The sequence below is a fragment of the Bemisia tabaci genome, chromosome 7 (genome assembly GCF_918797505.1).
Source record: "Bemisia tabaci chromosome 7, PGI_BMITA_v3".
NCBI lineage: Eukaryota > Metazoa > Arthropoda > Insecta > Hemiptera > Aleyrodidae > Bemisia > Bemisia tabaci.
The window spans coordinates 23,774,815-23,790,204 of record NC_092799.1 but is presented as its reverse complement, the minus strand read 5'-3'; the positions used below and the strand labels follow the sequence as shown (position 1 = coordinate 23,790,204).

Here is a 15,390-nt window from a genome sequence, read left to right as displayed (position 1 = left end):
AGTATGGACAGATCGCTTCATGGAGGGCTTAGGGCCCAAAAGTGCAGCCACCCTTCTAACCAACTTCTGACGCACTAAATTTCACTGCCAGTCGGTAGATTCTAATTCTTACGAAGATGGCTAGGAAAGTACATAAATGAGCGTTCTTCCACGAAAATGAGTAAATTTATGCAAAAACTAAGTCAAATACGTGCTTTATAAACGATGGTTCGTAAGAATTGTATTAATAAATCGTTCTGGATAATTGAAATTCATAGGTTGGCTGCATTTCTGGGACCTAACTTTATTCGCGGAGGCATCGGTGAAGGCCTGATGGATTTTCGGAGTTTTACATCTGTCTATACTCTCGCTATATAGGTACTCTAGCTCCTACAGCCGGCAACACAATTTCTTTATAGCCTTTTATAGGCAATGGCGATTAAGCAACAGCCTGGCGATAAAGTGTATGCTAAACGTTACTAATTACGGATGCTAGGACTTACTCACTGCTCTCTTTTTGGGCCGTAGTATCTTGATTTATTTTGCGAGGAAAGCTCTGTACTTTTGAAGGATGCCTGCCATTCTTAATATGTTGGAGCGCCTTCAATTTCGTATGATACTGTGCAATACCTCTGGTGTGAAATAGTTGCTTCAAGCGCCGTGGTACGCTGCGGCGCGGAGCGGCGGCGGGCGGGCCGCTAGCGCGTAACGCGCATTGGCGCCTACAAACCTAACAGGGATACTTCACGCATTGCGCAATGCGTGAAGTATCCCTGTTAGGTTTGTAGGGGCCAGTGCGCCGCCGCTCCGCTTTGTGTTAGGCTCTAATATTTAATCTCGTGGAGTCAGCGTTTTTCAACTCATGACTTTGAAATGTTTGCACCCGCTGTATGGATTATTCTCATTTCAATTGATGAAATAAATATGTAGTAAAGGAATATATAATGTGCGTTTTGTAAATATTAAGGTGATTCCGTGCAAACTTAAGGATTTACAAAGCACACGAATTTCTACACAATTTCTTATAGCCTTTATAGCCGATGGCGAAAAAGCAACAGCCAGGCGATAAAGTGTAAAGCCCGGCGATAGGAACTATAGCCCGGCTGTATAATTTTTTATCGCTTCGTGTAGCCCGGGCGTATGATTTTTTCCACTTTCTACAGCCAGCTACATGATTTTCTACCGCCTTCTTCAGTCGGCTATAAGAACTCCTATGGTATTTTGAAACGCAGCTCCCATCGCAAATTTTTCCCAGGGTCCCCATTTGAAGCTGTGGTAAAAAATCGAGGAAGAGGATTTTTGGCAACGCTCGAGTGTTCATATACGGTCTTTTTCCTGTACAATTCGGTATCGATATGGTTCTGAAATTGGAATACTAGCGCGATTACAGTTGTTGGTGCGATAAAGTTCGCTGGGAAAAAAGGTTGATTTGAATCAATCTAACGACGGCGTCGGTAAAAAGGCAACCATTCGTCAATATAATTTTGTCATACAGGTAGTTCCGGATAAAATAATGGCATTCATAAACCAAACTGTATGATGTTGGGTTTATTCATCCCGACTTAGAGTGGAATTCATCAACCATTTTTTCTTGTCTTTTGTAACGCACTAAAATTGTACAAAAAGGGGGGAGAGGTTTACTGTAATATAAAAACAGTGCCCGAGACTCCGAATCCAAACTTGATCGACTTAATTTCGACTTCGAAAGCTTACTAATGAAGGACACGTCGGGAATTCAATCATTGTGCTACATTCACAATTAACCATCATTAGCATACAATAATATGCCCCTTAAAAAGAGGCCAAAACTTGTAAGCATGCTGTGACTGTCAGGTAGGAATAGATGCATCAGAGAGCTTTTGACCACTATTTTTCACCTGCAATAGAAGAACTGCAGCTGAAAAAACTTAAATAAATTCTGGCTATCCAAATTGACGATCGTGTGTGACCACTCTTTGAGGCTTTTTTCCAATGTCGTGTTGGAATGATTTCCTACGGAGGAGAAACGAGGGTATTTCTGGAAGCTCGCTAAATCTGGCGAAGACACAATTTGAGGGGATGATAGTCAGAAGGGTTCAATTGAGAATTGTCTTTAATTTCGCCGCATAGGCAACTAAAACACCGGATAGCGCGAAAAGTTCTCTACCCGAAAAACACATTAATTCTTCCCTCCAATTTAAGAGATTATGCACGTTGTTATGAACATTGCTGTTGGTAGGTATCGTCCGTTTAAAGTTCGCCTTAAATTCTCCTGCATAGGCAGCAAAACATACCGGGGAGCGCGAATAGTTATCAATTCGGAAAACACACATTTTTATCGCTTTTCATGCCTATACTAAGATTTGAATTTGCTGGCACGCATCGTCTGTATTCGAAAGGTGCCTTCAATTTCGCTGTATAGGCAACATCTTAATACTAAGAAAAGCATAAACAATATTAAAGTTGAGTCGGCATAGTTTTTACTTTTCATGTTGCTCAAAAGTTTCTGCTTCGCTGATCACCGCCTTAAAAAAGGCAACTAGCGATAGGCCTGAAATTGATTCGTTTCAATTTCATTGCATTTACGCAGGTAAGCACTTTAATCGCGATTTTGGTCGCACAATAAATTTGGAATTTTCTACAATATTATTACATGGACCTTGCAAGGCATGCTGCTTTGGACTCTTCCAGCCATGAGTCATACACTGATGAAAGCATTGTTGCATGGTTGTGGTGTGGTTTTTAGAGCAAAAAAAATGTCTACTTCGGCGGGTGATTAGTACACGAATTGGCAACGCTTTATTTGCTGGCCATGCTACAACCGACGCCGTCCAATCGTGATCTGCAAAATTGAAGCAGCTTCTAAGGCTTCTGGAAGCGTGTGAGAGGCTGACGCGGCGCAATGATGCAGGAAAATTGAGGCTATGATTTTAACAAGTCACAGTGAGCACCCAGACCGGCCGGCCGGTCTGCTGGAGTGGGGGGTAGCTACAGCACTTCGTTTAAGTATGGTGTGTGATGCAATTTATCTTGATTTCCTGCCATCAGGCTGTTTGTTTTTCCTCCTCCAGAAAGAAGGGGTGTATGGCGATCCTTCCTCTGTTACGACCACAATACCGTCAATTAGGTGTAGTCGATTATCGTAACACTGCACTGAAAAAAAAAAACTTAAAAAACTTTTTTTAAAAAAAGGGAACGTCCTTTTTTTTAAAAAAAAAACGGAATTTTTTTGGCATTCGAAAAAATATAAATACGAAAAAAAATTCCAACATAAAGAAAAAATTTCAAGTCAAAGATTTTTCCTCCTCTCTACTGGAGTCAAGTTAGTTTAATTAAACAATTTAATTTAATAATTTATGACAGTTATCCTGTCACTGGAAAACCTTTTTGTGCCTCTTTAGGAAACGCAGGGATTGAGTTCAAATTCGTCGCCACAAAAACCTTAGGATCCTCGAGTGAAAATTTAACTTGAATTCGAAGCTCGCGCATTTTGGCAATACGCATCGCAAAATTTACATTTTTTTACTGTTAAAGATGCTAATACTTTAGAGTTTCTCTGTGAACAACAACTTTAATCGATTGTTTATTTATTTCCTGTCGGAAGGGTGGGATTTGAAAATACCTAAACTTAGCAAAAAAGTCGAGACCTTTGTAGCCTTAGACCGCGGAGGTGAATGTCGCTTTTCTGGAATGCAAGATCTTGTCTCTCGACATATGCAGTAGATCCAGCACCTCACCGTCTCGGTGACTTGCAATTTTCATCATAGCGCGCGATCCTCTCGCGAATCACGTGCTCCCGACTGAAAATCAAGGTCGAGGTATTTTCTTCGCAAATTTATTCCCATATTTTCTGTGCTCGTCTCGCCGTGGTGAAAATAAGCTCCGCCAACAAGTCTAGCTAGCGCAATGCTTTGTCTTTATGCGTACGTTGACGTTGAGTGAATGGGCAAGTTGCGCTGGTCGTGTTTTGATGCTTGATTCTTGTAACTAAAAATAGGTTAACTAAAAATAAGGAGATCTCCCCAAACAGCAACTTTCTACGTTGAATATTCCGAGATATCGTCCTTTGAAAAGTCCGGTTTATGACGTCATCCACCGCAGTATTACATACCATGTTATGAACTACCGATATTTCAAAAAATATTTCGAAAATGGGTCAGTTGCGCTGGTCATAGAATCGTGTTTTGATGCTTTATTCTTTTAGATAAGCTGAAAATAATAAGATCCGCCCAAACGGCAACTTTTTGCGTTTAATATTCCGAAATATCGTCCATTGAAAAGTCGGGTTTATGACGTCATCCACCGCGGTAGTTCATAACATGGTATGTAATACTGCGGTGGATGACGTCATAAATCGAGTTTTTCTAAGCGTGATATATCGGTTAATATTCAACGCAGAAAGTTGCTGTTTGGACAGATCTTATTATTTTCAGCTTAACTACAAGAATAAAGCATCAAAACACGATTATATGACCGACGCAACTGACCCATTCTCGAAATATTTTCTGAAATATCGATGGATAAGTGCAAAATCACGTATCTCCTTTGCGATGTTTCGAAATTTCTGCTTCTGTTTTATTTTTCGAAGAGAAAGAAGAAAACTTTACACGGCTTGAAGTTTATTAAAAAAATATTCTGCACACAAGAATATTGAGGAGTTTTTCTTTTTTATGGAATACCAAAAGAAAATCATGAAAATTTTGAAACGCAGGAAATTATTGGGTGTCTAAATGTATATAACCCAATATTCATCGTTGCAAAACATAGGGATGCATCATGCATCAATGCATCATGTTGCGTCACCGACTGAAATAACTTTTTTGATGCGAGTTGTGTCAATCAGTGATTGATAAGGATTATCGATATAGATGATTCAATCGTGTACGTACATGTGTGATAGAAAGGTTCTGTGACTAACCGCGACTTTTACAATTTCGTTACACGTCATTTGGACCGAAGTTTATCAGAAGGGAACCAACCCACATCAAGTTGAAACTGAAAAAAAGAGGTTTGAAGTTTGATTTCTCCATAAGACTCAATGTAGAAAGTAAACTTTAACCCCTCTTTTCACAGACTTTTATATTTTTTTCGAATTTGAATTTTTGGCAGAAGAAAATACACAACTAGAGGAACTAAATAACATTCTGAACTCAACTTTCTCGAAAATGTGGGTTGGTTGCTTTCTGATGAACTCAGTCTATTTATGAAATTTTCCTCCTGAGGATATTTTCTGCGATCACTAGTTGACCCAAGGGCGTACTACCTTTTGAGATAAACCCAGTAGCTCATACAACTGAACGGTATCCCAGGCTCATCGCAATGTGTAGTTATGTCTTTTTTGTCAGTCGAAAAACGAGTTATACGCAAATGAGCGGATTGGAATTTTTTTAAAATTCGGTCATCGATCGATCTTCTTAATAAGGATTACATTGTTGCCCTTCTAACGTGTAAGGGCTAATCTCAATTTCCACGTGAGTCCTGTTTTCCACATAGATCCATTTTTTCTACGGCTCTTTCGGAAATCGCAATACGTCCTTCCTCCAGAGAAGCGGCGATATTAGCGAGGAGGGCATAGGCCACATCTAGAAGAGGAAAACATGTATCTGAATTTTTAAAAGTGAAAATTGTCTCGCACTCATTTACTTTCACAGTAAATCTTATCCACAGTCTCTATTAATATTTCAGCATTTTCCATTTTTCGGAGAAACGTTCTGCAAACCGAGGAAACTAAAAGAGAAGAAAGATACGACAAGGAGCTTCTGTGGTTATAGAACCTTCGCATTTGGGTCCAATAGTCACAACTTTATGCAAATCACGAAAAAATTATGTTTAAGAAGAAGGCCCGAATTCAAATCCATTGGGGTCCACGCTCTTTGGAGTCCCACAAAATCTTGTAAAATTGAAAGATCGTATGCAATTTCATCACAGTACGATTTAAAACGCTCTGGTTGGTCCTGCTAGTTTTTAGGCCCACTGGCCTTTACTTTCCCGTTAAGCCCCCCCCCCCCCTTCGCAGCGGGCTCCGACAAAGGCCCGTGCGATAAATCTGGCTCACTTGGCCTCGACACTTTTATGGCCGAAACCTTTTAATTTTGTTTCACCTGTCCCAGGTTACTTGTTTTTCTACGAATGACTCTTACAATTTGAGCTCGGACAAATGTGCGGGTGCATCCTGTCGTATTGTTGCACTTACCAATTTAGGCGGAGTGCCTTGTTGCTAAATTTATCTTTTATTACTGATTTATTCTTCGGTCACTACAGCCGTAAGTCTCATAATCCCGTTCTACCGAAGTGCGCATTTTTTTGTCGGACCTAATTTCGTGATTTTTGAGCCGACGATATGTAGACGATTTTTTTTTCCTGAGTGATTGCAAATTGTGACCCATTTTTTTTCATTTATGTGTTTACTTGGGAGCTCTGCCCCCTTGCCGCTATACGCGCCCCTAGAGGCTGCTTCGCAGCCAGCGAAATCGTCGAAATCTCCCGGACGAACAAATTGAAGTTACCTAAGTTGGACTTTGAACTCCCCTTCCTCACCCCTTCGATCGAGTGTCTTGAAAATGATTTTATCAGAATATAAAAGATTTTTTTTAAAAAATGTTTTATTTTTATTTTTTCATTTCTGCAAGACTGCCTTCTGAGAACGCAGTGTGAATGTCGGGGGTTGAACCTTGTAGCGGCCGGGGAGAGAGCCTCCCTCGGTAAATAAAAGCACAGTTCAAAAGTCAGAATAGCATCAACAACGGGGCAAACAAAGCAGTGATTTCTGATCGGTGGCGCGACGCGCACGCCACGCCACGCCACGCCACGCCGCGCGTTCCGCGTCGCGCGCGCGGTCCCGAGAGAATAATAAAAGGTTATAAAATGTTCTCTCTCTCACCGAAGAGATCTCGCCGTAGTCCTGGTGGGGACGCGCAGAATCTTCGCGCTCTGCGATTGGTCGAAATTGACGTCAGATCCTCACGGAAACAACTACTCGCCGCTGTCATTGCCGGCGCTATTACGAGCCGCTGCGCTGCCTCGGAACGTGCTAATTTATTCCGCTAATCACCGCGCGCCGCCCGACAGTGGGAAAAATGTTTCATTTCGTGGGAGAACTTTCATAACTTGAAGGAGAATATGTATTTTTCCTTGTAACCAGATCTTTCCCTTAGAATAAGAAAAAGTCTCACGACAAGAATGTTGGCCCTCATTTACAATCTCCAAGTGACGGCTAAAATTCAAAATTGTGGAATGATGAAAAAAACGCGTTCTAGCTCTTTATTACATTCTTCAATTCCTCAAGAGGAGGTTCAAACCCTCAGGTACAGATCCAGACACTGCGAAAGGGGGGGAGGGTGTCAAAGGGGCTCTTCCTAGAAAATTTGCGAAATTTTAAAGCATATAGTATGGGGTTTGAGTCAATTTTGTCGTGAATAGTAACCAAATATTTCTGTCCTCCCTTCCTTCTTTCTTTCTTCTCTTTTTCTTCCTCCTTTTTCGGGCGAACGGTAGAGGTCCGTACACCCCCCCTCCCCCCACGTCGTCCCTGGATCAGCCTCTACTCGAAACCTACATAATTTTTTCGTAACACATGATTTTTTGATCATTAACTCATTAAGATCTAAGTACATGTCATAATTTTCGAATTTAGGAAAATGTAAGCCTTTTTGAGGTCAATTTAAGACCAAAATGGATTGAATTGACTTGGATATCGAGTTTAAGATCTTACTTGGGTTTTAAATCAGGGCTTTACTTATAATGGCTGTTCAACAAACAAAATTGCATAGGAATCGATGCCGCGTTAGCGTAATTCTAATTTTGCAAAGAGAGCTAGAACGTGCGAATTTTTCATCACATTGCTTTTTTGACTTTTTTGAGATTGTGAGTTAAAGGTGAAATGAGTGATTTTTCCAGAAAATTCCCTCATATTCACAGGAGGATACTTGCTAAATATCAAGCAAAACTTTATTTTTTCTTCCAAATTTTAAGTTGTTATCCACTAAATGACCCATTTCTCCTTACTGTGCGCTGTGCCGCTGATGGATTAACCTCAATCTCCGTCAAAATCTGCCGATCATTTTGACAGGACCAAGAATGAAAAAACATACCCGCAGTCTCGCATGAGCTCTTATTCGTGTAAGAGACCACCATTACTTAGTCTCATGGTAAAGTCCAGATGAAATAGTTTCGTGTTATGCTGACTATTCGATGCGCGCTCACACCCTCCCGAAAGGACCCGACACTCAGCACATCATGCATGCACTACAACGAATATGACGTCATAACTTGTTTTTATCTAATTGTTGTTTTTTGTCTGTTGTACGCTGTACGGAGCATGTTCGGGCGTTGATCTTGAGGTTTGATTGTTCCTCTCTCTTTTCCGCGTCTACGTGCGTCTTTTGAGATCATTTCTTTCTTTTTTTTAGATCTCTTCTCTTCCTTTTTTTAACTCGACGTGATCATCCTTTCATCGGTAAAATCGAGGAAAACGTTATATCTTCAATGTGGACTGTTTTAATGGTGAAGGTAATTACATGATTTCTTTACAAAACCTGAAGTTTCAAGATTGCATAAAGGTGTGATCGAATAAAGAATTTCATTTATTTTCTGAAGTTTTACCTTCACGCAATGAACATATGAGAGGCTTGGAGGACAAGGCGCATAAGTGCAGTTTTTGCTATTTTGAGAAATACGTGTTCGAAGTTTCGAAATTACATGGATCCTTATGGCAGGAAAAAAGTTCAAACTAACTTTTTGACGCCTAAAAATTGGAATTTGGGAGCGATTTTTTTTTTACAGAAAACCCTGTAGGACCTGGTGGGTCCCTGTTCTCGCCCTTAAAAAACTCGTACATACATATTTTTATTTTCCTATCATCCCATAATTTCGAATTATAGAGCGTTTTGGGCCCATTACTTCGAATTACAGAGCTGTCTTGAAAACCCCGTTAGTTCGAATTTTCCTTGTTGCCACTCTCTATAATTCGAAATTTCGATATTTCGAAAACCCGTTAATACGAAAAAATTGCTCGGTCCCTTGAGTTTCGAATTAGCGAGCGGCCACTGTATGTACCAAGACTAGTTGTACTTAAAATCATTAATATCTTAATTTTTTTCAAAAACCGCACTTTTCCGCCTTGTCTCCAAGCCCCTCCTATAATGAATTTAAAGATTATTTTCCTAACAAAGACCATTTAGCTTCAAAAACACCTGTCAAACTGCTTAAGAAATATAAATCAACGATGTCACTAGTACTTTTTTTAGTGCCTCAATTGAATATATTCGTCCACAAACGTTGATTTCTTACGGGAAAATTGGCTCTCTAAATTAAGTATGCCATTGTTTCAGAGGCGCAATTAAACTGGCTAATCCCATTGTTCCATCTCACGTTACAGTCTTTTGTTGGCTTGTTTCATCGAAAAACTTAGATGATAAAATAAAAATTGACTTGCTACGTTTTCTTCTAATTGTTGCCAATGCAAGACGAGCGCGGTCATTGTTGCGATATGAAACAAGATTGTTGCGACAAGAAACAAGATTGTTGCTAAGGAGGCATTTTCGAAGCTTTACCGTTCGATAACGATTCAATAATCGACCGGCAGTTAATCAAGAACATCTTATCTCCAACGAACACCCTCCACAGATCCGCAGTTTTGGCGAAGCGCGATAGCAATTATTTATTGCAGTATACTGAATCTCCCCGTTGAGCGCAAGACGGCAAAAATCCCCTTCAATTCCGCATGATACTCCGCACTACTTCAAAGGCCGAACTATTGTATCACTGCTCTTGGTACGGCGCCCTCGCCTCTTTTTCTTCCTCAACACAGCGCATAGCCCTATTCACCTACGTGCCGTACTGTCTCGTTGCAATGTGACCTAAATCATTCTAAAGTGTTCATGTTCTCATCGATTTATTTTAATCTTGTAAATAATTCTCAGATCTTAATTATTAATATTACTTACTATTTTAACTACGTAGGGTAAAGTCTGTTGCGAACATAGTCATACAAATTGTTGCTGCTTCTTGATAAACCTCATGCTATGGTAATTTACAGTGTAGCAGTTATAGGAATTTTAATTTTAAGCACTCCTAGCATATGCCTAATACAATCCAATTATTAAACATTAAAATCTGCCAGGGTGAGTTTGATGTAACCATTTTTTGCCGGAAGCACTAACTTGCATCTTACACACTCGGTTCTTACAACTGTTAGTATTATGTCAAATGAGAAAGGAGAAGAAGAATAAGGAGAGGAAGAAGGGGGAGAGGAATAAAGCAAGAGAAGAAGAATAAGAGAAAGTTAAGAGAAAGAAGAATGAAAGTAAGAAGAGGAAGAACCAAAAAGAAGAAAAAGAGGGAAAGAGGACCTTCCTTGTCCTCTTTATTTCCCCGTCTCTCACCTCTTCCCTTTTTCTTCTCCCTCCTCCTTCTTTCTCCTGCCTCATCCTTTAATTCGTCTCCCCTTTTGATATGTGAACCACGCACGTATCACTTTCGGCTTTATTTTTTAATAAAATAGACCTACTTTTGTCACTTTGTCTGTCAACCATCGGAGTAATCGATAATTTAAGATATAGATAATATAAGTAATATATCCATGAGACTGGGGTTTAATTTGAGGTTTTGTCGTTTTACGTAAATTAACCATACTTTACGCGATGGCACAGAAATTCCACCGCACGGTCGGAGGGAGTGCACAAAAGCGGAGAGGAAGAAAGAGATCATGGTCGAGTCAACTTTGAAGAAGGTAGGTCATCTGATACCTCCCGAGAACCTTGAAAAATTATCGGGAGTCCCATTAGGTGGAATCACAACGTTAAGAGGTTTGCATAGCATGCCAGGCGAAACATAAAATTAGAGGGCCTGTGAATGCCACGCTTTCCAGTAGTTGTCTCTACTCTGTAAATGATCTCGCTTTGTTGCCAATCAACCCGAGGCAAATAAAAGTAAATGAAGTAAGCGTGAAAGGCGGTTAGGGCGCATCTCATGCTATTCTGCAGCTAACTTTAGTTTTCTGCGATTGACTGTGTATTGTGAAATTAAATTCCATTATCTTAATTCAACGAGACATTTTAACTATCGTATAGATTCCTTCAACAATGTATGATTTTGACTTAAATCCAAAATTATTTCCAACACTGCATCAACTACAGAACGTACTTTTATTTGGCATGTAAACAAAGTACTTAACACGCACCATGCAAACAAAGAGAAAAGATTCCGATCCGTATTCATATCATTAGGGGTACGATATAGACTCTGGCACAGAATTTCACGCTTAAATTGTTTAACGGTGTACTCAGAAATTCTAAAAAATGTTCTAAAATCCGGAAATTATCAAATGTTCGATCGAATATTAATCGGTTTTCTACAGTGCTGAACATCCGCCTTGAAGAACAAACTGTGTTTTCACTCCAGCGTCAGTTTACAATACGCACCCATTACTTGATTTGGAATGCACTTTGCCATTAGGAACCACTATTTCTGGCTCTTCCATGAAAGCACCTTTCTGCGTAGGGAAACCAATGGCACATATGAGTTTTCTAAAATGAGCCAGAAATAGTGGTTTCTTATTGCAATTAATGTAGTTCATTTGCAGCATCTTGTAGCAGAGGGAGCAAAAACCATTTTTCTGATGAGTCGCAGATTACGTAGGAATAATGATGTAGTGGTGCTCATCAGCAAAATGGACTTTGCTTTTTTAGCTTCAAGACGCCTCAATTGGACGTGTTAATGCTAAAAAGAACTATGTACATAGGGTTTGCGTGAGACATAGTTCCTTTTGGCACAAATACGTTCAATTGTGCGGCAAGTGTATGAGTGAATGAGAGCACCGATAAAGGGCGCGCAATTGCGATTATGCACATTGATAGGGGTCGACGTAACCTAGTTCCGCCAAAGCTCGCGATTCAAAATTAACGTGCGAGTTTCCCGATGCGAGGAACAATTAAATGCAAGCTGCGCTCAGAAGCTGTCATGTAAGGCCGAAAGGCTAACCGAGGTCATAGCCATTAGGTCATTACACCACTAAACCACGTCACGCAGACGTATGGCATAAAATCTCACCCCTATTACACGAGAGAGGGGAGGACGAGAATGCGGCTTAGTGGCGACAGGAATGACGTGCAGTGGCGTGGTGTGATTTGCAAAGGCGATCAATCGATTAATCTGCCATTTAAACCTACGGAAAAGGATCGATCATCAGAATATCCCTTAATAATCGATTCTTTACCAACAGTGGCGTGGCGTGTTTCGCGATACATCGATTGATCTGCCATTTAAACCTATGGAAAAGGATCAATATACAGGGTGTTCGCAACAAACACCTTGATAATCGATTCTTCGCCATAGCTTCAAATGGGGAAATGTCGATAACTGATCATCCGGTGTTTTGCAAAAATGATGGATTGATTGATCTATTATTTAAACCTATGAAAAAGGATCGATCATCAGGGTATGCTCTAATAATTGATTCTTTACAATAGCTTCAAATTGGATAATATCGATGGTCGATTTATTTGCGCTTTTTAGCGGAGAAAGCGAGGACAAAAAGTTCAAAAATTTCAATTGTAGTCTCAAATTTTGAGCTCAAATGAGTAATGGTACAAAACTTGACATCGGTACAAGAGACGGTATCAAGACAGGGAGAAGAGTGTTCAGCTCAGGCAGATGCCTTCCTTTTCCCACAAAAAAAAAAAGTGGACTCGGCATTATTTTACCACATTTGTTACATACAGTTCGGGTCACATTTCTTAGTGTTTTTTTCTTGTTTAAATGTACGTATAATGTGCACCAATTCATTCGTGCGCAATAGTTTGCAAAGCAAGATGCGCGTCTGTAAAATCAAAACTTCCTCAACTCTCGCGACCGCAATGTGTTTGCCGCAATGCGAGAAGTATTCCTTCACTCTTGTAGGCGCTGATACTTGCGTTGCGCCGACCGGCGCGCGGCGATCGCACGGTGCGGTGTATGGCGCAATGCGCGAAGTATTCCTGCACTCTTGTAGGCGCTAATACGCGCGTCGAGCTGACCGCCGACCGCACTGTGTTTGGCGCAATGCGTGAGGTATTCCTCCACTCTTGTAGGCGCCAAACTAAAGTGGACCCGGCACTATTTTACCTTTGCTACGTACAGTTTGGGCCACATTTTGCAGTGTTTGTTTCCTTGTTCAAGTGCATGTATACTGTGAGCCAATTAATTCGTGTAATAGTTTGCACAACTAGGCGTCTGAAAAATCATCAAAACTTTCTCAATTTTCGCGACCGCACTGTGTTTGGCGCAATGCGTGAAGTATTCCTGCACTCTTGTAGGCGCTAATAATGCACAGCTAGGGCTAGGTGTCTGTAGAATCATTAAGAGTTCCTCAATTCTCAAAGCTGTCTCTTTTGCCTCGAAACTCGGTTTACCACCCACTGCGCGGCGCCTTTAAGATTAAGGAGCCGTCAGCTGGGTGAAGGGCTAACGAATGACTTGTGCAGGGAAACGCGAGCCGAGCAAAAAGGACGCGGGGGGCTCCGGGAGCAGGGAAAGTGCTAATACATTAATGTTCAACTATTAAAATCCCTCATTACTGCACTTCATAGAGCCTTTGAGCACGACAGCCGTTCTTTTTCCGACCGGCCGCCCCTTTCAACCTCCCACCCCTCCGCCCTCTCTCCACGGGCGGCGTCAAGCGACTTGGCGGTGCTCCTTAAGCTCGAGGTGTCAGATTGTGCAGTTATTCAGTACATTTGTCTGGGCAGTGGCACTTTGAGTTGAAAATTCACTCGCACGGAAGGGAATACAACTTCAAACCGCAATAAATCCGTTCGGTTTGACTTTTATATGAGCTTTTCGGTGAAGTGCCCATCAAACACTCATCTATGGTCAAATATCGATACCCAAATTTTAAGTTCTTGCTCACCTGGGTGCATTTATCCGTAGGCTATTACACACGAAAAAAATGAAACTGCTGATTTAACAATTAAATTGTTAGAAAATATGTCAGACATGTTTTAAACTAACTTTTGCCGACCTGGTTTACATTTTCTATACTAGAGTCCTTCTATAGAGAGAGCTAAGACAACGCGGTTCATGCTACCGTGATAGCGAAGAGAGCAGTAAGTGCAAAAAGTTAAGAAGTTCGCAGAAGAGGGCGGCACTTAGCTTGGAAGTACTGTTTTCACTGGCTCTCTGGAGGAGTATTGTCACTTACTACTGTTTTGCTTAAAACTGCGTCATTTTTTGCGCTCTTACGGCTTCCTCATTTGCTTCGTTTTTATACAATTAGGATGGATTTTGCTGTTTTAGATATGTCAGTGAGTTCATCTGAAAGAGTTACAAGAGACGAATTTTGAAGGAAACTCGCTTTCGAAAATTTGACACTTACTGCTCTCTCCGCTCTCACGGCAACATGAGTGACACGAACGGGAATAAAGATTACACAAAATGAACGTTTTTTGTAATCTTTGATCAACTCATTCCCGAATTCCTATCTCCGTTCCTTCTCTCATTCCGATTGTCCCTTGCCGTGCCCAAAATTCCCCGGTCCATTCCAGTTTGTAATCTTTGCAGTTGATGAAAATGTAATCTCTATTCCCGTTTGTGACACTGCGAAGGCTTAAAATACGAGAACCAATCAGAGATGCATTCGCAGTGTCTTTACTCTCAGTATAAATTGACTCTATAAGGAGCCAAGCAGAAATGGATTCGTATTGTCTTTTCTCTCAGTATAATGGGACTTTAGTTGAGACCATCAGTACGGGGTCTCTGAAATACACTCTCTGTTTTTTCAACACACATGTCTGGCAAGACAACAAGGCAACGTCCCTTGCACTTTTGACGTATGCTTGCCATTTCCTTATTTATTTTGCTCGGGACGGTTAATGCTCACACCGCCCGGTGTTTACCCTAGTCCCTGTTTCCGCTCCCGCGTCGCGCGTCGTGTTGTGTTGTGCCCGGCCCAGCTCCCATCTCCGTTTTAGGTTAGTTTTCACCCCCAACATGATATTTTTCCGCGGCTACTAGAGTAGACTGATTTAGCGGCCTCGTCCTCCGATATTCGACGTAATCCACGCCCCAGTAACATTTTTTATCGGAAAAATCGTGATAGTTTGAAATTAAGCAGCGATTTGCTCACGATTTTTTAGCGATCAAATCGCGAGGATCAACATCTGAGCGAGTATCCTCGATCTCCGTTTTAGGTTAGTTTTCACCCCCAACATGATATTTTTCCGCGGCTACTAGAATAGACTGATTTAGCGGCCTCGTCCTTCGATTTTCCACGTATTCCACGCCCTGGTAGCATCTTTCAACGGAAAAATCGTGATATTCTGAAATTAAGCTGGGATTTTCTCACGATTTTTTAGCGATCAAATCGCGAGGATCAATAACATCTGAGTGACTATCCTCGATCTCGACGCAATTTCATCTCTATTACATTGCGTTGGCTAAAATGACTGGGTGCTTGCG

General features: G+C 41.0%; 1 protein-coding gene across 3 annotated transcripts in view; it reads left to right on the top strand.

Annotated features, from left to right (window-relative positions):
- Nucleotides 1-8,437: 8,437 nt before the first annotated feature.
- The window catches only part of LOC109032760 (tubulin glycylase 3A), an 83,340-nt gene continuing 76,387 nt past the window's right edge, over nucleotides 8,438-15,390 (top strand). The window contains exon 1 of one of the 3 annotated variants that reach the window (XM_072302993.1): nucleotides 8,438-8,466. The gene's annotated coding sequence lies outside the window, so the exon portion shown is untranslated. Of the gene's footprint in view, nucleotides 8,467-14,469; nucleotides 14,904-15,390 lie in introns of those variants that run through there. The other 2 variants (XM_072302994.1, XM_019045042.2) reach the window with 2 other exon arrangements.